General features: G+C 43.1%; 1 protein-coding gene across 8 annotated transcripts in view; it reads right to left on the bottom strand.

Moving 5' to 3' along the window:
- The window catches only part of LOC141265411 (poly(rC)-binding protein 3-like), a 1,492,220-nt gene that overhangs the window by 296,690 nt on the left and 1,169,474 nt on the right, over positions 1 to 26,056 (bottom strand). The window lies entirely within an intron of this gene.

Consider the following 26,056-nt stretch of genomic DNA (forward strand, 5'->3'; position numbering starts at 1 on the left):
TAGTAACAATTTTTCAATTTACTAGTATTTCTGTATTTCAGTTCATCAGTAGATCCTACCAATTGGGCTGCTATTCATACCGAAGAAATAAATATCATCCAATACCAGCAGGGAGGCAGCTGATTGGCTACACATTTATTCTGCAGCAGGACAATGACCCAAAACATACAGCAAATGTCATTAAGGACTATCTTAAGCATAAACAAGAACAAGGAGTCCTGGAAGTGATGATATGGCCACCATAAAGCATTAATCTCAACATCATTTAGACTATATGTTATTACATGTAGATTTACATGAGGATTTGCAATAAAAGTTTATCCACAGAAGACCTGTGGATAGTTCTCCAAGATGTGTAGAATAATTTCCTTAACAAGTTCTTCCAAAAACTGATCTGTGCTTAGTTCTCCAAGATGTTTGGAATAGTTTACCTGCCTAGTTCCTTCAAAAAACGAAGCGCAAGTGTACCGAAAATAATTTACCGTATGCTTTTTTTTTAAAGAAAGGGGTGATCAAACCAAATATTTGATTTAGATTTCTCTTATGTTCATTTAGTTTGTATTTTGTTAACTGCTAAAAATAAATTAACACTTCTTGTTTTAAAAGCAATCTTACTTTGTAGTATTTTTTCCACACCTGCCTTAAAACTTTTGCACAGTACTGAATGTCTTGCATATGTCTATGTTACAAAGACGCTGCTGCTGCTCATTGACCCTTGTAAGGCGGCGGCGTTCACACCATGCAGTAACTGAGGCAGTGAACCAAGCAAGTCCAACATAAACAGCTTTATTCAGCAACTCACGGGTAAACAGGACAGTCCTCCGGTTCGCAGCCGGGTTAACACGAGTCTTTAAACAGCGGTTGCCGGGGGCAACGGCCGCTCAGAGCCTGACAGGTGCAAAGCCTTCCCAGGCGTGGGTTCAGCCACACTTAGTCCTGCTGAGCTTTCCTGCTATGCTCCTAGCAGGTTCCAACATAGAACAACACTAATCCTTAGTGCAGGAGTTTTAAAGGACCTGTGGCAAGAGCCACTGGAAAACCCGGGTTGGAGGGAGGAGGCCACCCCACTGCCTCCTGTGACCTCCTCCAAGAAATGAAGGCCCTGCCGGGTTTTACTAATCTGCCTTAGCCAGATAGCCTGACCAGGTCAATGCTCACCTTCATTCCTGCATTACAGCCGCAGGTGAGTTTGTGACTGCAATGCACTTCAATGGATTTAATAGGTCTCTGTACACATTCTGGGGGATATATAACGCCCCTCGTATACGATCCCGGTCACTGCCTCACACCCCCCACACGGTGTGCAGCAAACTACCGAATGAGTGCATGTTGCTGTTCCACACATAGTGCAGGAGAAAAACCGTGTAGCCAATGCTGCATTTATTAGCACTATACCTTTTTTATTCCTAGTGTCATTGGGGACCCATAGCTCTTTGTTGTCCTTTCAACCATGAAACTAGTAGAATTCGTCACTATCATTAATTACATACTTTTTATGCATTTGACACTTAGTGATATATTGTTTTCATCTTGCATTTAATGTATTTGCTTCTAACATAACATTGGCATGCCTTGTTGTGTGTCAACATCCCGAGTTTCTAGCCATGGGCCACATCACTATGTTTTGGTCCTTTATTTTGGTGACAGTATCATATAAGCTGGGATGGTAGTAGCATTGTTGAAATGATATCAAAGCTGCTTTGTGGATACCCTTCTCAATTTAATACTTTCATATTGAGAAAGAATCCAGAGCTGGCAGTTTAATTTACTGAGTAGATTATACCATGAGAACAAGGGCTTCCTGTAAGTAATCTCTATTTAGTTGAGCTTGCTTATAGGAAAGTTTAAAACATGCCACGCTTAAGATTTCTTTGCATTTTTAGCACAGTTGCCACTGTGCCACAAACACATAGATTGCCTTATTTTATAAAACTTTTTGCATTTAGCCCTGCTTATATTTATTTTTCTATTTTCACAAACAACATAAAAAATGACCAGATCGTAATAGGGACTCTTCAGTGAGTTTGGATGAATTCAGACCTTATTAATAGGCAAAGACAGAACCCAATGTTTTAGCTGGATCTACAAATGATCTAATGTGTTAGAAGGATGGCAGGCTGTGCTAGCCTTCTGCTTGGCCTTTTTGCAATTTGTTTTGGCAATCGGCATTCACAGAAATTCAACTCATTTCTGCAATCTACTATGTTTCTGTATGAAAATCGGCAGGACCTCAAAGTGCATTTCTCATCATTGATGAATCAGGGCCATAGCCTATAATGGTGTGAGGCACCCGTTTTAATCAAAGTTTTTATGCCAGAAATCAGGAGTATAACACTTTGAAAAGTCTCAAGAGGTTGTGCAACATTTTGTGACTTTTGCCATTTTCACTCCAGTTTTGGCAAGCTCTGTCAAAATGGGTGGAGCTGGGATGGGACAAGGGGGCGGGATAAATCCCAAAGATGGCTGCTTGTCTAATTCTTGATGAGCTGTGGCATACCTTGAGCCATAAATCTTACTCTAGTCCCTGAGTGCAGTAATTTGTGGAGAGGTGCATGGATGAAATAACTATGACTTCTGCACGCCCTCTCATCAAGACCTGTGGGAACAACGCCAGTCTTGATGAATTGAGGTCTAGGTCTATAGGACAGGCAGTATCTGATAACCTGTATGCGAATTCCATTGTCCTCCATAAGAAAGTGGCTCCTGTGAATCCTGTCACAAAAAACAATCTATAACTATATGACAGAAGCTTAGTAACTAATGTGCAGAGAAAAACATTTATTGGCTAATTTAGGCTCCTTACAGTAGGCCATTTTAAAGTAGAAAAATAAAAACATTTTTACATCAGCCTCTTCCAATTTTAAAGATTTTAAAGCAGGAAGTCAAAACTATCAAGCGAGAAGCCTTTCGAAAAGCAGAAGAACCTACAATACTTATATATTAGCCTCAAAATCATGTCCCTAACACACTTGTTAAAATAAAGATAGAGCGGATAACCCCTTTAATCTCTCATTGACTTCTATGGGTCAGTTTACTAGACATGTACTGTATGTAACCTATTCAAAGGTCACTGTGTAGGGAGCAGGAAGGGCTGATAATCATGAATGAGGGTTCCTAAGAATGCTTGATTCCTGATTATTACCTGTTTAAACAGGCAACCAAGCACCTGACTAATGAGCAACATTCTCATTTATCAGGTGAGATTATGTAGCGCCCCGAGGGTTCGGTCGCTACAGAGGTATTGCATCTCACCCAGAGGTGTGATATCTCACTTCCAGGTAAGGATGGAGTGGGGCTCAGGACCCTAACACCCACATGCACTACACCACATTTCCGGGGGGCAGGGCGACAATGCTCCCAAGAGTGAGCACAACGGCCCCTGTCCCTGGCTGGAGTGGGGGGAGGGAACACCTAGAAAGGGGGAACTCGGTAGTGTGTGGGTGGGGAGAGTAGATCCAGGGTGCACTGGAAAGAGGAGTATATAAGGTGGGCACCATCTTGGAGTTGAAAGAGAGAGGTGAGAGAGCAGAGAGAGAAGAAGACTGGGAGAAGGGGCTCTGTACGAGCTCTGCTCCGCGGGCAGGCCAAGTCACAAGGCCTGGGCCTAGAGGAGAAGATAGGAGAGGAGAGGAACGGAGGAGGCTCCGGGAGTGGAGTGAAGGGACCCCAGGGGTGCGGACCGGCCAGTCGCCACCGTACGCCCGCCGCTACCCGAGTAGGGGGGTCAGGCCAAGAAAGGGAACCGGATCCCTCATCTAGTGGAGGAGAGCAACTATCCTCAGCTAGTAACCGGAGGCCGTGGCATTGCACGTGTCACGGCCCCTCACTACACCCGTTAGGAAGGCACCATATAGGGCCCTGGGAAACGGAACATACGTTTGCCCGCCAAGGCCCGAGGCAGCTGGACAGAAACGTGGTCAATTGTGGGGTACGACGGGCCAGAGAAAGGACACACGAAGGGGGTCCTGAAAAGCATTTCAAAGGTACCTGGGAGTTGGCCGAGCCCCTCACCTGGTGAGCACAGTACGACGTGGGCAGCCATTACCTGCAGATGTGGCTTGGCGTGTAAAACTGTGAGTAAAGACCCTGGACTGCATCACTGGACTCTGAGTCATTACTGTTGTTCCCGCGCACCATCACCCCCACTATCTGCACTCACTGCCCTGAGGCTATACTCCTCCCACCATGGGGAGTTATACTACCCTCTGCTGTGCACACAACATCAGCCTCAGCGGTCTGTCCTGCAGCGGCGGTTCTCAGTGACCGCAATCCACGGGTGGTGTAGTCGGACATTTAAACATTAAAAACCAAATGAACAAATCTGCCACTGGTTTGACCACCCTGAGCCACGGGACCGGGTCGCCGCCACGGAGACTACAAACCCCCAGCATTACACAGAGACCCGGCTCCGGGTATTCCCCCACACACGGCCCAGGGGGCGAGTCAATTACTTTTAAGCAAGCTTAAAAATCATCACTCTCAGCAGCACATCATACTGTATAAACAGGAGATGTGTGGCCATTAAAATGATGTTCCATGAGCACAGAATGATCGTATTAACTGGAGTTAAAGAAGTTGTCTGGTACTTTTTTTAAATTGCCCAATGTATTCAGCATGTGGGCATAAGTATATTTGTAAATATCTTGTGTTGCTGATAATGCATGTGAGCGGTGCTATCAGTGGCCGCTCACAAGCATCACGTGACCCCACGCTGACATCACGACAAGTGAGCCGTGACTCAGCGCTGGGGTCCCAACGGCGCTGCTGGATTGTGGGCAGGGTTATTCCCGCAGCACACCTAGCATTCACTGCATGCTTTCCCAATGAATGGGGAGAGGGAGAGCGCACGGTGGATGCTGGGTGTGACACACGGAGTAACCCCGCCCACAACCCGGCATTCACTGGTGGAACGCAGAAGAGGGACTCTCGGCTGCAGCCTGGACTTGTCGCGACATCAGCGGATGTGAGTGCTGGCTGCAGCCGAGGGTCACGTGATGCCTGTGAGCGGCCAGTGATAGCATTGCTCACAGGCATTATCTGCAATACAAGGTATTTACAGAGATACTTATGCCCACATGCTGACTACATTGGGCAACTTAAAAAAGTACTGGACAACCTCTTTAACCCACTCAGCAGTCCTTGAAAGAAATATTTGTTCTATAGTTAGTGAAACAATATTGCATCCATGTGCTACCCCCTCTTGTTCTGAAGAATACAAGAATTATAATGATTTCCCCTTCCTGAAATTGAAGATACTAGTACGTCCTGTGTTGTATCCCTGTTCATGGTGGGAGCTCCAGAGCTGAGCTTGTATCATACCTCTAACAGCAGTAAAACTACAACTCATCCCGCAAAAACAAGCCCTATTAGTGGTATTTGGAAAAAAAAAAAGTTATGGATCTTGGAAAAGAAGAGAGAAACCAAAACCGCAAAAATGGAAAATGACCTGTCGGGAAAGAAATAAATGGCCACTGATCTGTTTTTATGCAACCAATCAGCGGTTGGTTAATGACCACTGTTGGACAGTTTAAAGAGTCTGAAAAAGTAACTTCTGACTATCACCAGGGGTCAATGATAGATCCTGTGTTATCTCCACATACAGTTAGGTCCATATATATTTGGACAGAGACAACATTTTTCTAATTTTGGTTCTAGACATTACCACAATGAATTTTAAACAAAACAATTCAGATGCAGTTGAAGTTCAGACTTTCAGCTTTCATTTGAGGGTATCCACATTAAAATTGGATGAAGGGTTTAGGAGTTTCAGCTCCTTAACATGTGCCACCCTGTTTTGAAAGGGACCAAAAGTAATTGGACAATTGACTCCAAGGCTATTTCATGGACAGGTGTGGGCAATCCCTTCATTATGTCATTCTCAATTAAGCAGATGAAAGGCCTGGAGTTGATTTGAGGTGTGGTGCTTGCATTTGGAAGGTTTTGCTGTGAAGTAAACATGTGGTCAAAGGAGCTCTCCATGCAGGTGAAACAAGCCATCCTTAAGCTGCAAAAACAGAAAAAAAACATCAGAGAAATTGCTACAATATTAGGAGTGGCAAAATCTATAGTTTGGTACATCCTGAGAAAGAAAGAAAGCACTGGTGAACTCATCAATGCAAAAACACCTGGGTGCCAACGGAAGACAACAGTGGTGGATGATCGCAGAATAATCTCCATGGTGAAGAGAAACCCCTTCACAACAGCCAACCAAGTGAACAACACTCTCCAGGAGGTAGGCATATCAATATCCAAATCTACCATAAAGAGAAGACTGCATGAGAGTAAATACAGAGGGTTCACTGCACGGTGCAAGCCACTCATAAGCATGAAGAGTAAAAAGGCTAGACTGGACTTTGCTAAAAAACATCTAAAAAAGCCAGCACAGTTCTGGAAGAACATTCTTTGGACAGATGAAACCAAGATCAACCTCTACCAGAATGATGGAAAGAGAAAAGTATGGCAAAGGCGTGGTACAGCTCATGATCCAAAGCATACCACATCTTCTGTAAAACACGTCAGAGGCAGTGTGATGGCTTGGGCATGCATGGCTGCCAGTGGCACTGGGTCACTAGTGTTTATTGATGATGTGACACAGGACAGAAGCATCCGGATGAATTCTGATGTATTCAGAGCCATACTGTGTGCTCAGATCCAGCCAAATGCAGCCAAACTGATTGTCCATCTGTAGTATGAAACGATGACCAATGACCCAAAACATAAAGCCAAACTAACCCAGGAGTTTATTAAAGCAAAGAAGTGGAATATTCATGAATGGCCAAGTCAGTCACCTGATCTCAACACAATTGAGCATGCATTTCACTTGTTAAAGACTAAACTTCAGACAGAAAGGCCCACAAACAAACAGCAACTGAAAACCACCGCAGTGAAGGCCTGGCAGAGCATCAAAAAGGAGGAAACACAGCGTCTGGTGATGTCCATGAGTTCAAGACTTCATGCAGTCATTGCCAACAAAGGGTTTTCAACCAAGTACTAGCAATGAACATTTTATTTACAATTATTTAATCTGTCCAATTACTTTTGGTCCCTTTAAAAACAGGGGGCACATGTTAAGGAGCTGAAACTCCTAAACCCTTCATCCAATTTTAATGTGGATACCCTCAAATGAAAGCTGAAAGTCTGAACTTCAACTGCATCTGAATTGTTTTGTTTAAAATTCATTGTGGTAATGTCTAGAACCAAAATTAGAAAAATGTTGTCTCTGTCCAAATATATATGGACCTAACTATAGGTGTTACCCTTTCCTGTAATCTTGCCTATGATAACTTGATGACTACAAAAGTAAATGAATTTAAGACTCCAGAGTGAAAACTACAATATTTCAGTATGTTTGAACACAGATGATATAGAAAATAATAAAAAAGGCCTAAAAATAAAAAAGGGTTTAAACAATAGATGATTTTTTGATGGCACTAAGTGCAAGCACAATACTTTACATCTGTGACCCCAAATTTTTACAGAGAGTTTTTAAGAAAACATATCACAGTCATGTCCCAGGAAATGACTCTATCTAACTTCCTGTGTTCCTGAATCATTGGTGACAATAATTGTGGGAGTTCAGAGAGCTAAAAAATGTAACAATACTTGTAAATTAGTGATTTTTTTTAATTAACACCTGTTTTGTGATTTATTTGTATAGAAGGCAGTGAGATTTCCACATCAGACATTTGTATGTGTAAAGAATGCCATTAAACTTTACACAATTCATTACCATAATGAGAATTTAACATTTTTTGTAGCTAGACTGGAAACACAGATTTTTATGTAAAAACACATTGAAATGAAGATGCCACATGAGATTGATCTGTAAACTAATTAGCCTGGTGTCTATGACTAGTGTCAGTGGTCATAGTTTTAAAGGTAATAGAGGTAATAGTTACACTGTGCTAATTGTGACACTTTATTATATGTATTATTTATGGTGCATGGAAGGTACAGACGTTTTCACAAAGATTGTTGCTTCATTTTTTATTGTAACAATTTGCATCAATTCTCGATTGTTCTGAAGAGTAATCAGATGAATTGCAAAAAAATTACAAGTCATTCCTTGTCATTAAAATCAACTTAAACCACAAAAATCCCATTTCCACTTATGTTCAGCCCTGCCGCAAAAATGGCCTCCTTACACCATTTCACTGATCATCTCATTAGCTCAGGAGAAAGTATTAACCCCTTCACCACCCAGCCAGCTTTCACCTTCCTGACTAGGCCAATTTTTACAATTCTGACCAATGTCACTTTATGAGGTAATTACTCTAACGCTTCAACAGATCCCAGTGATTCTGAGATTGTATTCTCATAACACATTGTGCTTCATGTTAGTGATACATTTTGGTCAATATGATTTGCATTTATTTATTTATGAAAATATTGAAAATTTGGCAAAAAATGTGAAAATTTTGCAATTTTCAAACTCTGAAATTTTATGCCATTAAACCAGATAGTTATATCACACAAAATAGTTAATAAATACCATTCACCACATGTCTACTTCACATTAGCATCATTTTTGAAACATAATCATAATTTAGGCTTTAATTGCCCAGAGCATGCAAAGCGTTTAAGTCTCCTCATAAGGGGGTGTCAGACCTGACATGTCACCTTCCACAAGGAAAAACCTTACCCCTTAGATCCCAGTCTTTGCCTTTCACCCAGCCAAATCAAATCTCACAGTTTGTATTGATGAGGGGCAATACCCCGAAACACTGTGTCTACAAAATGAGATTATGATTTGACTTTTATCCTAAGTCATTAAAGGGTCGACTTGTAGGATTGCTAATTCCAATAGGTGGCACTAGAATTTAAGTCCTCTTCCTCTCTGAAGAGACAATTTGCATATAGACATTTACACAGAAACCCCAGTGTAAGCACTCAGCAAAGAACGCTGGCTAAATGTGAGCTAAGCCTTACTGGGATATTTGGGAGGCAGAATAAACAAATAATCAGCAGGTCAAGGATTGATTTTCCTTATTTTTTATGTCGTTTCTTGGCGGTATAAGTGATTTGATGATTTTAATTATTTTTTATGCTTGGCTGCTATCACACACGAAGACACTTTTTGCGTCGCCATATTTTGAGAGCTATAATTTTTCTGCCGACAAAGTCATGTTAGGGCTTGTTGCAGAAATCATAAAAACAAAACTTGAAAAATAAGGGGGAACGGTCAACCTGAGCTTCAAACTTGATCGATTCGTCAATAAAAGATGAAGTGCTTATCGCAGAAACATCTGACTAAAGGATCTAAAAATACTGTGGTAGCAAATTTAGTGAAAAACAACATTTTTGTCGGTCTTAAAACATTTGGCCATGACTAGAGGGAACTATTAAAGGTTTTACATTGAAATTCAGAAGGTTTAAGTTATGTTTCTGACTGGGCCCTGCCATATTGTGTGTAGAAAATTGTAGAAAATTATTACAATGCATCTATTCTCCATGAGGGGAAGAGGAGGCAGCACATGAATATAATCCAGTTTGACTAATTGCAGTACAAATCTTTCCTTCAAGAACTGCTGAGTGGGTTAACAGCAGTCCGGCCTGTACCTTTGTAAATGGTATGTCTATATTGACAAGAATTAATGATCTGGAGCAGATCTCCTTTTGAGGAACGTCTGGCTTAACCATTCCATTAGTGATCCTAATCAGATAAAGTATCTCTAATGGACATTTTAGCATCTGCTTAGCTCCAGCCATTCAACATAATGTGCTTCTGCTTTCTTTCTTTTTTTCAGATAAACACATAGTGGTTGTTATAATATGTGAACTGTTGAGCATCAACACTACATCTTCTGCTAGAAACATTTGCAGTCTATAGGCTCATGAGAAAGTGAATGGTCAGCATTGCTTCCCAAATTCACTAGAAAGACACATTGTGCTCAACATAATTTCAAGATATGGATTTATTCAAGTCAGTCTGAAAGTGCATTGCACTAAGTAGGGAATCATTGCACCATTCAAGTAACCATTGGGCAGAGGAGTCTCACAGAGATCTTCACCTAGTTTTCATGAAAAATAAAGTCAAAGGTGATACCTAGCGTTAAAGGGATTGTCCGGTTAAAAATGAAAAGTCTGCAGCCACTCCGTGTGACTGCAGACTTTTGAAACCCCATAGTGCATGTACTGTGTGCTGTGAGGGTTTGCCGGTTTCTGAGCCGGGAACGGCAGTGACGTATGCGATATGCATACTCCCGGGCAAAAGCCGTTTACTGGGTGAGATCTCGCTCCATAAAGTGTATAGAGCAAGGCCGCAACTACTAGATGGCCATGCCCACTGGACGGATGTGCCCACTAGACAGCCGCTCCATACACTTGTATGGAGCGAGGCTGCGCCCACTCTACAGCTTCTGCCTGGAAGTATGCATATCGCTGATGCTCGCTTCAAAACCGACAAATCCTCACTGCGCACAGTTTTCTATAAAAAGAAAAACAACCTGAACTTTACTTGCCATCAACGGGTCCAGCGCAGAGTCTTTGACGCTTCTTCTGGTGTCTGGTATTGGCGGTGGTGCTGACATCACATGAACAGAAGTCAATACTGGACCCCGGGAGCAGTGCCAAAGACTTAGCGGTATGTAAACTGCAATTTGTTTTTTTATGACAGTCTGTGCCGAGAGACCATCATTTCCTGAAAGGGGAAACCCTTTTAAGTCTGTAGCTGTGCAATGCAACATTCATAATTCGATAATATACTTACAGATATGACCACAATATTATAAAATAGTATATATTGCCCAGCCCAAAAAAAAAATCACTTAAACAGTCTTTATTGTATGATTTCCATTTTGGAGGAAAAGGTTGCCAATGCAATCACTGAAACATCCAAAACACCCCAGAACATCAAACAGACAATAGCCACCTACACAGAAGGAATCACAAGAGAATGTGCATTGTTTTCATGCTGTGATAATTACTGCTTTTCCTCTACACCTTTTGTAATCAGCCACATAGACTTTAAGCATTAACAACCTCAGTATGGGTTTGATATCAGAAGTCTACAGATAACAGGGTAAAACAGCATGCACTATCGGCAGAGTCGCTTGCCAGTTTTAATGCTGTAGAAAGAAGTAAAATGGATTTATTTTCTTTAGTGAAGTTGCTTCCTTCCAGTAGCTGTTGGAAAACTTTGTCTGTAACACATAATACATTGGTGGCACATTGACTCAGGGAAATGTCTATACTTAATAATAATAATCTTTTTATTTATATAGCGCCAACATATTCTGCAGCGCTTTACAATTCAGACAATTTACAGACATAATGGGCTCGGTCCCCATTGGGGCTCACAATCTACATTCCTTCTCAGTATGTCTTTGGGGTGTGGGAGGAAACCGGAGAACCCAGAGGAAACCCACGCATATATATATATACTTCCTGAATAATTGAGATAGAAGAATATGATTTGTCACCACTGATTCTTCACTTGTTGGAAATACATTGCAAATGCTGGGATCAAGGGTTCAAGCATTGGCAAAGTCTGTGCAATACAGAAATGAATAACAAATATGGCTGTGCACATGCCTTCTCCAAGGCTTCCAAGTGACATCGCTATGCAGAATTGCTAATAGTGGAGTGCTCTTTACTGCTCAGAGCTATTACTGCACATAGAAATATCACAGCCATTGTTAGACATGGATAGTTGGAATAATCCTGTTTCTACATTTCTTTGTTGTTCTACAGGCATGGTATTTGTGTATAATTACATTCTAGCGGTGTGATTTGTGAATGAGACCCAGCTAACTGCAGCAAGCAGAAGATATGTGACCTTCCCGATCTTCTATCACTAGAATAGCTGAGGAGCTTTAGCCAAGGCTTGCTCTCCCAATTTAAACATTGCCCCCTAGATAGTCCGCGTGTCAATCCGGCGTACTTCATTCTGTATCTTGAACAGACGGTACAATACATTTATAATAAATACTAAGAAGGTAACACCATGAATTGTATTATGCTGAAAAGGAAATCATTTTGAAACAGCTTTAGAACCCAACCACATTGATAAAGCTTTTATTCTCAGCTTGTAATAATAGTTTTTTCCTTACTTTGGTAACAGCACGATTTTTCAGACTACATTAGTAATTGTCATAGCCAGGCTCATATTTCCACATCTTCTAGTCATGCCCTAAGATTAAAAACTATTTACCTGATATTGTCTAAAACACTTTGCAAATAGTTAGAATATCCTTCAGTGAACTTGAAGATGTGTCTAAGGGCTTGTTTAGACGAGCGTATGATATATGCAGGGCATACGGACCCATTATAGCCAATGTGCCAGTGCACATAGCCGACTTTCCACATAGGTCTGCATGAATAAAAAATGTCATGATGCGCTGCTGTGGTCAGGTCTACAGAGCAGACTGGTGTATGTAATGGCAGGCAGCGCCTGCACTTGTCCGCTGTGCAGATATGGAGCCAGTCATATCCGCCAGAGTTTTAGTACGGTCGTCTGATCTCAGCCTTATGCTTATTCTCACACAAAACCCCTAAGCCTAAACTATTAGTCAGACATATGGATTTCTACTCCAAGGATCCTGACTCCTACTTACTGGAAATCTGAAACAGTCCTGTCGCTTAACCTCTTCAGGACCGGATGCTTTTTTATTTTTGCACTTTAGTTTTTTTACTCCAGTTTCCTAGAGCTACAATTATTTTTATTTTTCCATCGATATAAGCTGTATGAGGACTTGTTTTTTACAGAACAAGTTGTAGTTTTGAAAGACACCATTCAATATAACATGTAATATACTTAAAAAAGGGAAAACAATTACAGATGGGATGGTGAGAATAATGCAATTCTGCCACTGTTTTTTGGGTTTTGTTTTTACAGTATTCATTGTTTTCTAAAAATGACTTAGCAATATGAATGTTTAGTTCAATGTGAATACAGTGCTAAAAATTGGATAACTTTTTTTATTATCATTTCAGTAGTTGAAAAAAAAATCACAATTTTTTTATTTTCTTGTCAGTGGAGCTGTATGAGGGCTTGGTAAGCTGGTGTTTTTTTCTGATACCATTTTGGGGTATGTATGGCATTTTCATAGCTTTTTGTTTTGCATTTTTTGTGAGACATGAAATGACTAAAAAATGAACATTTTGGCATTTTTTTTCTCTTTTTAAAAAATCCATAAGAGTTAATTACTTTTACATTTAGATAGATCAGACTTTTACGGACACAGCAACACCAGATATGTTTATTTAATTTTTTTTTATTTCTTTATATTTACACTGGGAAAAGGGGGTGATTTGAATATTTTTATTTTTATATTTTTAAAAACATTTCTTTTTATTGTTCACATTCTTCTGAACCTGCAATCCATTGAACACATTCCTTATAATGCAATAACACAGATTCCAGTATAAAGGGTAAGTGCTGCCTCCTATGAAGCCCAACCAACAGGAGTACCAAGATCCTTGTCTGGCTGATACAATCTTCTGCAATGTCTGCCATTCTAGACAATTCCCATGAATCACAAATTGTTTGCAGTCACCAGGTTCCACGAATTCCTAAAAGCATGATTCGCTCATTTATCATTTCATAAGATGATTCCACTCTTTTAGGACATTTTAACTTTTCAAATATTGATCTACGCATATAGAAATGATGAGAATCCATCGAAGATTGGATGGCGAGTTGGGTCTCATTTTCAGGGTAGGTATTCTTTCACACTGTGAATGGTTTAGGGCCATGTATCAGGAAACATCATATGATGAATTTTGATTCTCCTTTTTTCTTCATTATATATTTTTTATGCATCTGCTGTTTTCATAATATTGTTATGCCTAGAATGTCATTGCAGAGCATACCCAGCAGCTAGAATCGTAAGGTTCACAATCATATTAGATCATATTAGATAAAAGATGGCTGAACCCACTAACCATCTGATGTGTATGGGGGCCTCCAGATTGTTTTGCAGAGGAGATAAGCTGCTGTCAGAGGTTTGTGCCAGAGCTTTTCTCCCCTCTGCACATCGACAATAATTGTTCACATACACAGAGGAATCGGGAGATAGCTGACGGCCAAACAAGTGCTTTCAGGAGGGAAAAAAGCGCAAGAAAATGTGGAGGTATTCTATGGAGGTATTATTTTTGGTTACATAAAAGGAGTATTATATGGTCGTACATGGAATATTTTGTAATTTCAATTAACCCAATTTTCACGTAAATACATTATACAATTTTGTGTTTCTCTGTGCCTTTTACTCAATTCAATAATGAGATTTCCAATGTTGGTCAGACTGCAATGTCTTATCTATAAAATGGATTTAGATCCTATCAGTGAGCAATAACACATTTTAATTTCTTCCTTTCAGACCAGTCTGAAACTACTAAACAGCAGAAACCTTTTCCATTAAATAGGTAGCTTCCGCTTGTCCAGAGTGCTGTATCAGTTTACCATGTAGTAATAAGCTTTCAGTTCACTCGTTCCTTTTCATGCAGAATATTATTCAGACTAGGCACGGACTACTAACCACACTCCTAATTATATAGTTATTAATTAACAAATGATGACATGTTAATGTCTGGGTGGCATTTTATAAAGTTCAACACCAGGCCTGTACTTCTAAGCAGTATCTGCTCCTGGAATCCCTTTTGTTGTGAATGACCCAGTTTTCGGCAGCAGTCTTGATATTATGTAAATGCCTGACACTACAACTGAGTCATGTGTCTCTTGGCAGGCCTGATTTATTGCTGCTACGTTCAGAGCCTCTGACATGAGGATCAGTGAAGCACCTTAGACTTTCATCTGATACATCTCAATCCATCCACAGAACATAGCCTTCTACTCAATGTAGAGTCCCACGGGATCAGATCAGCATTGTTTGTGATCCCATTTTTTTTTCATTTCTCATTAAATTTTCTTTTTGTTCCATTTTGCAACAAGTAAAAAACCCTAATGTTATGGTTTGTAGGCTTTGGGTATCACATTTTGGTAAACTTAACAGATATTTAGTCTGTGTAAGGAATCAATCTGAATCTCATGGTCCTTTTTATCTTTGTCCAGGTGCTCACACTAGTAGTCATTTATGAAAGATTTAGGAAATACAAAATAGTACTAGGGTGACATGTTGGAGGCCAGAAAGACGACATTTAGAAATGTGCAGTAAGGTGTAGTCTCCTCAGAATAGCAGTCTAGAGCATTAACGATACCTGCTAGGAATGCCTTAATGAATGGGACTTTAAACCTAACTGAATATTATATTAAGGTTAAATTCCTAAAAAAGACACATACTAAAAACATTTATGATAGAGATATATTATTGTAGTAGTAAAAATGAAAATATCCTATTATCATATTATCTAGATTACTGATAAAGTGTAAGATGAAATAAATATTAATATTCTGTCCTGATCAGCCAGGACACAGTGTGAGAGTGAAATGTAGAGCTTCAATGTCCAGAGGCGGAACGCTTAATGGACAATACATCAGACGTAACACAATATCACTGCTCTATAGAAATCTATTGCTGTAAGAAAGGTTATATCCAGTTATCCCTGGCTCAAATTGCTTCATAACAAGCAGTCTGGTCAGATTATTTAATGAAGCCATATGGCAGGGGACCGTAATAATGCAACATAATCCCTATCTTTTGTTTGCTAATCTGGTATTTAAGTATTGCAAACAGCTTTGAATATTGCAATTTAAAAGCCTAAAGGAAAATAAATTCGGAACAGGAAAATTAAACGATAAGAAAAGATAAACTCTGAGGCACAGGCAGTGCTATCCTTGATACACTATTACTGTGATATTACTCTGTATTAGATGAGTGAGGTCTCCACTAATGTCAGGTAATACCATTCGAGACAATTTACAGATGTACATTTCCATGCCTTCATTGGCATTGTTAGTGACACAAGGTCCTTCACAGGAAGACAAATAACTTGCTTATAGAAATACCATTTTGTTTTTACGGCTAATTACATCACTTACAGAAATTTCAGTAACAGGCAAAATGTTCACTAATATTACAAGCAGCGTGGCAATGTCATTCTCTTTGCAATGCATGTGAACAATGCTTTTAGATACTCTGACAAAAGACTTTTTATATTAGTAAATGTCCATGAAATAAGGCTTTCCTTTCCTTCCAATTAGTTCATAGAACTCATGGGAATTATTAATGGTTCTGTCCTTGTAGCTACCATTCCAAAAGATATCCACCCCATCAGTAATGGAGGTCCAAGCATCTGTGAATATCACAAGCAAAGCAGCTGTTCAACTATTCTCCATCATCGTCTCACTTGTTAGGCTATGTGCCCACGTTGCATTTATGAAGCAGAAAATTTCTGCTGCATAAATGCAAGTCCTCTCCCGGAAAAACGCATGCGGAATTCCGCACGCGTTTATCGCGCATTTTTCGCGCGTTTATCACGCGTTTTCCACATGCGGAATTGCCTTGCGTTTTTTATGCATTGGACAAAGGCAATTCCGCTTGCGGAAACGCAAAATTAATGACATGCTGCGGATTTTTGAACGCGGCATAAACGCTGCGGAAAAATCCGCAGCATGTGCATAGAACTTGCGGAATCCCATTGGGGACCATGGGGTGCGGATATACATGCGTTTTTCAAGCGTTTACGCTGCGGAAATTCCGCAGCATATACACTTGAAAAATGCTACGTGGGCACACAGCCTTAGACTAAAGCAAGCAATACTGCCATTGCCAGCTACTGTTTGACCATGTAATGTAAAACTAAATAGATGTAAGCGCCGTAGTTGTAGATATAGGCAGAACCATCTACTGAAATGGTGCCCACACAAGATTTACTGTATTAAACAGAAAACCTTGTGAAAGTCATGTAAAAATGCCAGCATGGGAGAAGTTTTTACTTTCCTGACAATGGCGTGCAAAGACAGAATAGGGGCCCTGTGCAAGAACATCATCTGGGCCCTTTGTAGTCTAATAGCTCATTATAATAGACAATTCCATCTGCTTTGATGGTGGAAGTGGGCCCTCTTATCTCTTGGGCTCCTGTGTGGCAGCACAGGTTGCACCAATGGTGTGTTCACAACTCATGCCTGGTATATGTAAGTATATACCAATTGAAACTATATTCTGTACTTCTAACATTAACATATTAAGATTAGTGATGAGCGAGCATGCTCGTTACTCGAGATTTACGAGCATGCTGGGGTACTCGCCGAGTATCTTCAGCGTGCTCGGGTGCTATGTTTCAGTCACGCTGTGCTCATGATTTGCGACTGGTTGACAGCTTTAAAACATGTGAGGAATGCCCGTTTCTTAGATAATCCTCACATGTATTAAAGATGTCAAACAGTCACAAATCATGCGCACGGGAGTGACTTAAACATAACACCCAAGCACGCTGAAAATACTCAGAAAACACCCGAGGATGCTCGTAAATCTCGAGTACCGAGCATGCTCGCTCATCACTAATTAGGATCCTTTAAATTGTTTCTAGAAATTAATAGAGAGAATAAATTGATAGATGAGCAACATGAATCTTTTGAAATATTGGTAAGAGGCGAGTGCCTAGTAAACAGGCCTTCTTCTGTTTTCAGTCTGCACAATATCCATTTTAATGCAGAAAGAACATGAACTAATGGATCAATGAATAATGCCTGCTTCCATTTTCCACTCCCTTAATTACATAAATTGTATGAAAAATACATCAGTTTTTTCTTAATTTGTCAACAGGCCACCAGAAGCAATAGGATAGTACACTAAAACTTACAGGATCTTGTACTGGAACACTGTGGCCCTGATTCACCTAGGCCGGCATTAACAACGCCAGTGTTGATGAGGGGGAGTGATTCCCGGCATGCCTCTTAAGGAATCCAGTAACTTATCATATACGGCTCTCTGGAATGAATGAAGAGGTGCCTGAGTAGGGTTCCAATCCATAGTAGATGATTCTTAAGGAATTCTTAAGGAATACAGAGCATCTGACAGTGACACGTGCTACAGTGTACCTCGCCACTAATCTTATCCCAGTCAGGGATTAGAGTAAGATTTCTGACATAAAGTACGCGCCAGCTTGTCATGAATTAGACGAGCTATGTAGCCAAGCCCCTGTTCATCCCCTGTCCCACCCCAGCTCCTTCCATTTTGGCAAAGGTTGGTGAAACTGTCATGAAAACACCAAAAGCCACTAAAGTTTGGGGCAACTCCATGTAGTGCAATGATTTGCGCCTTTGCAAAGCGAATAATGCCATAATTTTGCGTATTCGCTTTGATGAATCAAGGCCCCTGTGTCTAAGTGAAATTCATAAAAAAAGTGTTTAAAAAATATTTAAGCATTTCAGACATATTTATTCTATGCATTATGGCTGGTAATGCCTTAAATATGTGTGAAAAATTGTTTGACGCCTGTTACTGCAATTCCACACTGATATTAACATGTAAGAGATATAATGCTCATGAGTTTGTTCCTCCTACTACTTTCACGTGCTCCTTTCTGCTTGATGTTCCTGTGGTGTTTGTATTCTTTGTCCCTTAGGTAAGTGGGATTGGACCATACGGTCTTAGTGCAGCAACGGCTCAATGATTCCTATGTCTGTCTATGCTCCCAGGGCAGATTACAGAATGAGAGGGAGGCTGTTAGTCTGACATAACCCAGATTGGCTCTCCCATCACGATTGTATCTTTTATCACTGGGAAATATGTCAGCAGTGCTGCTGTATATGGGAGGCAGTCATTGGCACAGTGTTACCACTTGACTTTAGCAGGAAAAAAAACAGCAATGTCAATGTTTCTGATTCTTGAATGTTTATCATTCTCTGATTTGTAACCTACTGAGGAATAAGTTTGTACTATAGAAATAAAATTAGTATTATTTATTAATGAAAAACCCTATACTCTCTTAAGCTTCTGTTATAATGGGAGATTAAATAGGTTTCACATAATAAATGAATGTCTTCATTGTCCTGTGGAATTCTTTCAATAATGTCTGATAAAGCTAGATTTCAGAATAAAAACTGCATATAGTATTAAATAGAGCTCTTAGGAGCCCCATACAGGATACATAGCTGTTGTTGGAACCATGGTTTGGCTGATCGTTCAGCCGACAGCTATCTCCACCTACTCCCCCATACACCGAAGCGCTTGCTCTGCTGAGCGCTCCTGTGTTCTCTACGAGAGATTGGCCACTTCTGCCAGCGTTAGTCTAATGTGTATAGGGCCATTACACATGTTGAGGTTGGTGCACTTTCAAAATCCACATGAGTCTGCGTTCAAATGCATCTGCTTCCCTGCAAAATTAAGTGATTGGTCTTTTAACTGCTCTCACACAATGTGGCCAAGAAGATAAAAGACAAAAAACACTTAATTTTGCATGGACACAGGTGCAATTTCGCATGGCCTACACATATGGCTTTTCTATATAGCCTTTCTGAAAGTTGCTTTGCCTAATTTTAAAATAAGCATTTTATAAGTTTAGCTGTTGTTACAAAATGCTCACTTTAATTTCAGGATTGCACAACCATTCTGACATGGACTTCCAAAGTAGATACACCAGACTCATCAGTATAAGGCTAAAGCCCCCGTCTCACATAGCGAGATCGCTAGCGAGATCGCTGCTGTGTCACGGTTTTGGTGACGCAACAGCGACCTCACCAGCGATGTCGCTATGTGTGACACTTTGCAGCGATCAGGCCCCTGCTGTGAGGTCGCTAATCGCTGCAAAGTGTCCTGGACCATTTTTTGGTCATTGCCCTCCCGCTGGTCAGCACACATCGCTGTGTGTGACCAGCGGGAGTAGCGATCAGGCTGGTAACCATGATAAACATCGGGTTACTAGGGGCACACGCGCACCTAGTAACCCGATGTTTATCATGGCTACGAGCCTGCTAAAGTGAGCGGTAACCTCCCGCTCACTGTAGCAGAGTGGTAACCATGATAAACAACGGGTTACTAGGTGCGCGTGTGTCCCTAGTAACCCGATGTTTATCATGGTTACCAGCCTGCTCCTGCTTCAGCAGGCTGGTAACCGGAGCAGGACATCGTGGAAAGATTCTTTCCACGATGTCGCTGCTCCCCTGATCGTTGGTGAGCCTGCCTGTTTGACAGCTCACCAGCGACCACATAGCGACGCAGCAACGATCCCTGACAGGTCGTATCGTTGTCGGGATCGTTGCAGCGTCGCTAAGAGTGACGGGGCCTTTAGTGCCCACCATGCAGAAATGAAGCAGAAATTTTCCTGAGCATTTCTGCATCTCCTTGGCAGAAAACCGCATGCGGTTTTTACATGCATTTTTGACGTGTTTTTGCATGCGTATTTGCCATGCATTTTTCCAATGCATTGTATAGGCAAAACTGCATGCAGAAACGCACAAGAATTTGTCATGTCCAGATTTTTTCTGCGAGTAAAATCCGCGCAGAAAAAATCCTGATCATGTGCACAGAACTTGCAGAATGTCATAGGAAGTCATGGAATAAGGTATGCAATGCGTTTCTGGAGCGTTTCCGCGCTACAAATCCACACCAAAAACGCATCGTGGGCACACAGCCTAAGAAAACTATATATTAATGCAACCAGTTTGTGGTGTGAAATTTGGTGACAGATCCTCTATATAAAATATAGATTGTAATTAAGAAAGAATTATACCTAAGTACACAAAACGAAAAAAAGTATTCAGCATCATAGACATTTTCAGGAAAATGGATTGCTTCAGACACTGACTGAAAATGAAATGTTAAAAGCAATTTTTTCATGCAGATTAAATGCAAAAAAACACCATGTTAAGAAGCCCTTACAATTGAATTGGTCTTGGCAGCAGCTGCCTTGCACTTGCCGCTAAAGCCATAATTTAACCTGAAATTGTAAAATATATTATCTTTACATTACATACATTAAACTCTATTTGACACTTCTCTAAATCCCACTGTAATTATCCTCCATTGTGGTAATAACTCTGCAGAGCTAAGTTTCACTTGCGAATGTTGACATACTATACTAAGGTGCACATACACCTTCAATAGCTCGCAGCTACAATAGCTTTCAGAGCACTATGCAGCTTGAGGAAGGGATGCGTGGGGAGAGGGGAGTAACCACTTGTCAGGCTACTTTGGCAGCTTATCTTCCCTGATAACAAAAGGATTAGGCATTGAAACAAAACATGTATGACCCTCCTTTTTCCCCCAACATCATCCCTTAGGACAGAGTTAGGAGGCCCCTTTACACACCTTAGTCCGGTCATCAGACTTTACTCCAGTGGCATAGCGCTGGAGAGGGAACAGAGTTTGTTGCCATGGACCCTAAACTCTATGGGGGCAAAGAATATCACCCACCTCCACTGTCAATCCTTGCTCCTTCTTGGAGTGGCAAAGTGAGTGCTTACTCGCAATTGCCTGTGCAAAGTGATGCAGTCAAGATAAGTTTGTCATCGGTTGTTGTGCTCTGAGTGCTGTGAGCTGATGAATAAAGAGAATATTGAATCATAAGTAGCACAATAATGTCTTCATTCACTACTAAGAGATGCTTCTACATTTGTAGGCTTTTTGTAACCCAAACTAGGGTTAGGACTAGAGTTTGGCTTACATTAGGGTTAGGGCTCTGATTAAGGATAGGGATAGTGAAAATGGTTATTACTAGTGATATGGCTAAGCTTAATGTTAGGGCTACGGTTAAAATAGGGACTGTTAAGGGTTCTCGGGTTAGTGGTCGTAAATTACTTGCCTCGCTCCGGATGCTGGCAACCCACACTATGCCACTGCTTTACTTTAATTTCTATGGACAGGCCTTACCAAAGTGTGTTTTGAGTTTATGCCAGAAATTGACTAGGCCAATTGAAAATGTATTTAGTTTCTCCTCAATCATTCAGATGTAGACCTAAGCGTTGACCAGTAAAATGCTGTGTAGCAAAAATGCTACATCTAATGATATGTGTTATTTCAAGAACTCATTTTTTTTTCACTTGGTGATCATCTTTATTTGGGGAAAAATGTTACAGTGATGTTCACCTTTGCCTTCAGAAGGTTCTGCCTTTTTTAACTTTATTGAATTTCTGGGACATTATAAGCATTGAATCCTGGAAAGATTAACCAATATTCCAAATTTTGTACCTTGGGATACAATGAATCTTACAAAGATCCACTTTGCACGCAGTTGATAAAGGGAAGTCTAAAAGAACTTATATCTCTCCAGGGTACAAACTAGATATGCTCTGTAGCTTTGTTTGTGACCCGGATATGTACACCAGTTGGAACAAGGTCAGGGGAATAAAAAGCTAATACTAATCTGACCGCTTTGACCACTCCGCTGCAGGCCATATTGTCTTCTTGTTTCCGTAGTCAGGAATAGCACATATCCTGACCTCTTCACTATAAGACAAAACTTATGGCCACGAGCAGTCCTCGGAGGTTATGATGCTCAGTGACCTCCAGAGCCTGAACATGGCAGGATGTCTTGGAAATAAGACGCATGACAGAAGAAATAAGAGGACAAGAAAGCAAGTAGCAAGGCCTCTGAAAGATGAGTATTTTTTTTTCTTTATAACCAATACTTGCCTCTCCGGCAGCCCCACTGCTTGCCAACAGGTTCTCTTCTTTCCATCGTTGGTTGCAACCTTATGACGAGTAGTGACCCCGGGGCTTGGACACTGCAAGACGCCTTGGAGATGCAGCACATGACGACAGAAATAAGAGGGCCGGAGAGGTAAGAATTATTGTTTTCTTTAACCAATACTCACCATGCCATCTTATTTTTTCCATTGTTGGGCGCACTGCATCTGCAGCCTCTTCATTATAGGCCGGACTTCTGACGCGCCCCCTGGGACATATTCCTTTTTGAGGGGAATACCCGGCACCGGATCAGATGGGGGGTTGTAGTCTCCGAGCGGCTGTGACCCGGTCCCGTGCCCAGGGCGTCAAGCTCAGTGTGATGTGGCAGTTCTACAGATGTTACTAAAGTTCTTTTGTGTCGACTACGCCACCCGTTGTGATGCGGTCACTGTGGCCGCCGCTGCAGCAGGGTCCGCTGAGGCTGATGGTGTAGGTGCAGCTTTTGATGGTATAACCCCCAACGGGTGGGGTATAGCCTCAGGGGGTCAGGTGCAGAGGATGGGGGTTGTAGTGGTGCAGCATAGATGTTAAAGGAAGACAGAGTCGGGTTGTGCAGTTTAGGGTATTTACTCACTGCTGATGTTCCGGTCACTCCAGCTGCTAGTGACCTCCCGAGCCGTGCTGCGTCCACCAGGTCCTGGATCCAGCCAACCCCCAAGCAAGTCCGGAGCGTGACCCTGAGCTCTCCTTCTGTCCTTTCTCTGGCCGTCCCCACTAGTGATCCACCCAGGTCCAGCTCCCTCGGGCCTTCTGTTGGGACACCCTTGGCCTTGGGTTCCCTGACCCTCCGTGTGGTATGCCTTCGTGGTGGATGTGGTGGGTGGCCGTGGCAGACGCTGCCCACGGCCTCCGGTCTCTGGCTGGGGATTGTTTTTACCCCCACCAGTTTGGGTTCCGGTACCCTTTTGCTGACTCCTCACCCGGTGCTCTAATTTGGGTTCTTGGGTCCCTTCAGTCTTCCCCCTCTGGGTCTTTCTCTGCTCCACTCTCTCTCTCTCCAGGGCTCTGCTCTTCTTCCTGATTCTGACAGACTGACCCTGATTCTAGTTGGTGCCCACCTTATATATCCCTCTATGTGTGAGCTCAGGTGACCAGCACCCAATGAGCTCCTATCACTACCCAGACTGCTCCCCCTATCTGCCCCTACACTACATGGGATGTTCCACCCCCCTCCCACTCCAGCCAGGAACAGACTCGGTCGTACCTGCACATTTCTAAGTGGGAGTACCGTTGGTCTGCTCCTCGGAAATGGGATGTATGTAGTGCATGCAGCCTACCGAGCTCAGTCCCACACTCCATCCTTACCCGGGAGTGGAATATCACACCTCTGGGTTGAGGTGCAATACCCCTGTAGCAGCCGAATCCTCAGGGTGCTACATTCCCCCCTGGTAAATCACAGCACGTCCTCGGGCTGTAAGACAAAAACACCATAAAACATACAATTTTTTTTATAAACATATAAAACATATAAAATATTATATATATAAAACTTTTTATATAAACATTCTCGTCGTCTCTTGTTTCAGGTTCCTCCTCCGGACACTGTGCAACGTGTGTCCGGGAAAAGTGCGACAGTCTCTTAGAAAAACAGGTTTTCTATAAAACCGGTAGGGGGCGCTTTAGGACGCGCAACTATTTACAGGGAAAGTTGGCCGCTCTCAGTCCTCGGCCAGGTAGAGGGAAGGGAATGGCTGCTCACAGTCCTCAGCCTGTAGGATGAAGGGGTTAACGGGTAAACAGTTCACTGGTCCCAACGGGGACTATTTTAGCAGCAACGGTTCACTGTGCCCCGACGGGCAACTATATACAGTCTTCTGCTTCGCTGTCCTTAGCGACGGCGTCCTCCTGCTCTTGCTTTATGGTTACCTTTGGCTCTAGTTTCAGACCCGTCCGGGTCCTCTTGTTATGGGCGCAGTGGTGTTAGCGCCCGGGTTGCCCGGGCCTTGCGGCCAGGCCTGGGGTATCTGGAAGGTGAAGGGCACCGTAAGGACGGCGGCACCCTGGGCTACTTGGCCTTGCGGCCAGGCCGGAGGCTCCGCGGAAGTAGGGGGCGCTGTTGGTATTGCGGGGCCCGGGAGTACCGGGCCTTGCGACCAGGCCGGAGGCTCTTCCTGCTTGGTCACGCTCCGGGTCGGTGCGTGTGACGTCACAGTGGTCGCGGCGGCGGCTTCTGGTCGGGGCCTAGTCATTAGCGGTGACATGGCGGTTACTGGCACGGACGGGGGACTTTCGGGCTCTGCGACGGGGAACCGGGGCAGGTGGGCGGTCTCTCGGTATGGGGTATAAGCGTCCCCTTTACCTGCCTTCATACGTTCGGCTCCCTTCTCAGCGCCGTCTCCGACCTTGGGTCCTCCCGCGTCATCCGTAGAGGCAGTTGGTGTCCTCTCCCAGGGGAGCATGCTCCGTGGACGGGTTCCAGCTTGCTGGGCCATCTCCCGGCTCCACTCCGCCAGTATCTCTCGCTGTACCCGGGCCATCCTCCGTGCGAGGCCCTCCAGGGCAGTCTGTGCACACTCCCGGTCTCGGGGGAGCTGTGCTAGGACCTCCGCTAGACCTAGCGGGGTTGTGGACTCTAGCAGGCTCCTGACCATCGGGTCGGTGCTGCTCTGCTCTTCTTCCGGCAGGCTCCTGGCCAGCGGGCCGGTGCTGCTCTGCCCTCCTTCCTCGGTCTCTAGCAGACTCCTGGCCAGCGGGCCGGTGCTGTTCTGCTTTCTCTCCATCTCCGGGTGAGCTCCTCCGCTACTCCTCGTTAGACCTCTTGCCTCCGGGTCCGCTCGCTCCAGACTGCTCCAAGCGGCACCCATCTTTTCTCTTCTCTTTCGTCTCCTCCCACTTCGAGGGCGGTCCCGGGGCAACTCGGTGACTGTCAGCTCCAGGGGTAGTTCTTTCACGCTGACAGACACCTCCAGCATCACAGTCTCTGTTGGTGGGGGCGGTTTCCACTTTTGGCGCCATTTTCTGTCCTGGCCCACGATGGGAGGTGGCCTCTTGCCCTCCTTTGGCACGCCCATAATGGCGTCCGCTGCTCTTCCAAGGCGGGAAATCTGCGGTTTTGGCGGGAAGCGTCGCCCAGTGGCGGGAAACTCTGCAGATGGCGGGAACAAGCTGGAAATGGCGGACAATCGGCGGGAAACGACTGGTGATGGAGTCCGATGGCGTGGACCCTCCGGAACCGGCGGGAGACTTCTTTCTGAGGTAAACTTGCACTTTTCTTCAGGCACGCAGTACCCGGGTGTTGCGGGCACGTAATCCTGCCGACTACGCCAAAGTTGACGCGCCCCCTGGGACATATTCCTTTTTGAGGGGAATACCCGGCACCGGATCAGATGGGGGGTTGTAGTCTCCGAGCGGCTGTGACCCGGTCCCGTGCCCAGGGCGTCAAGCTCAGTGTGATGTGGCAGTTCTACAGATGTTACTAAAGTTCTTTTGTGTCGACTACGCCACCCGTTGTGATGCGGTCACTGTGGCCGCCGCTGCAGCAGGGTCCGCTGAGGCTGATGGTGTAGGTGCAGCTTTTGATGGTATAACCC

This window comes from Phyllobates terribilis, unplaced genomic scaffold (genome assembly GCF_046119375.1).
Source record: "Phyllobates terribilis strain yellow unplaced genomic scaffold, ASM4611937v1 Scaffold_4__5_contigs__length_816908805, whole genome shotgun sequence".
Classification (NCBI taxonomy): Eukaryota; Metazoa; Chordata; class Amphibia; order Anura; family Dendrobatidae; genus Phyllobates; species Phyllobates terribilis.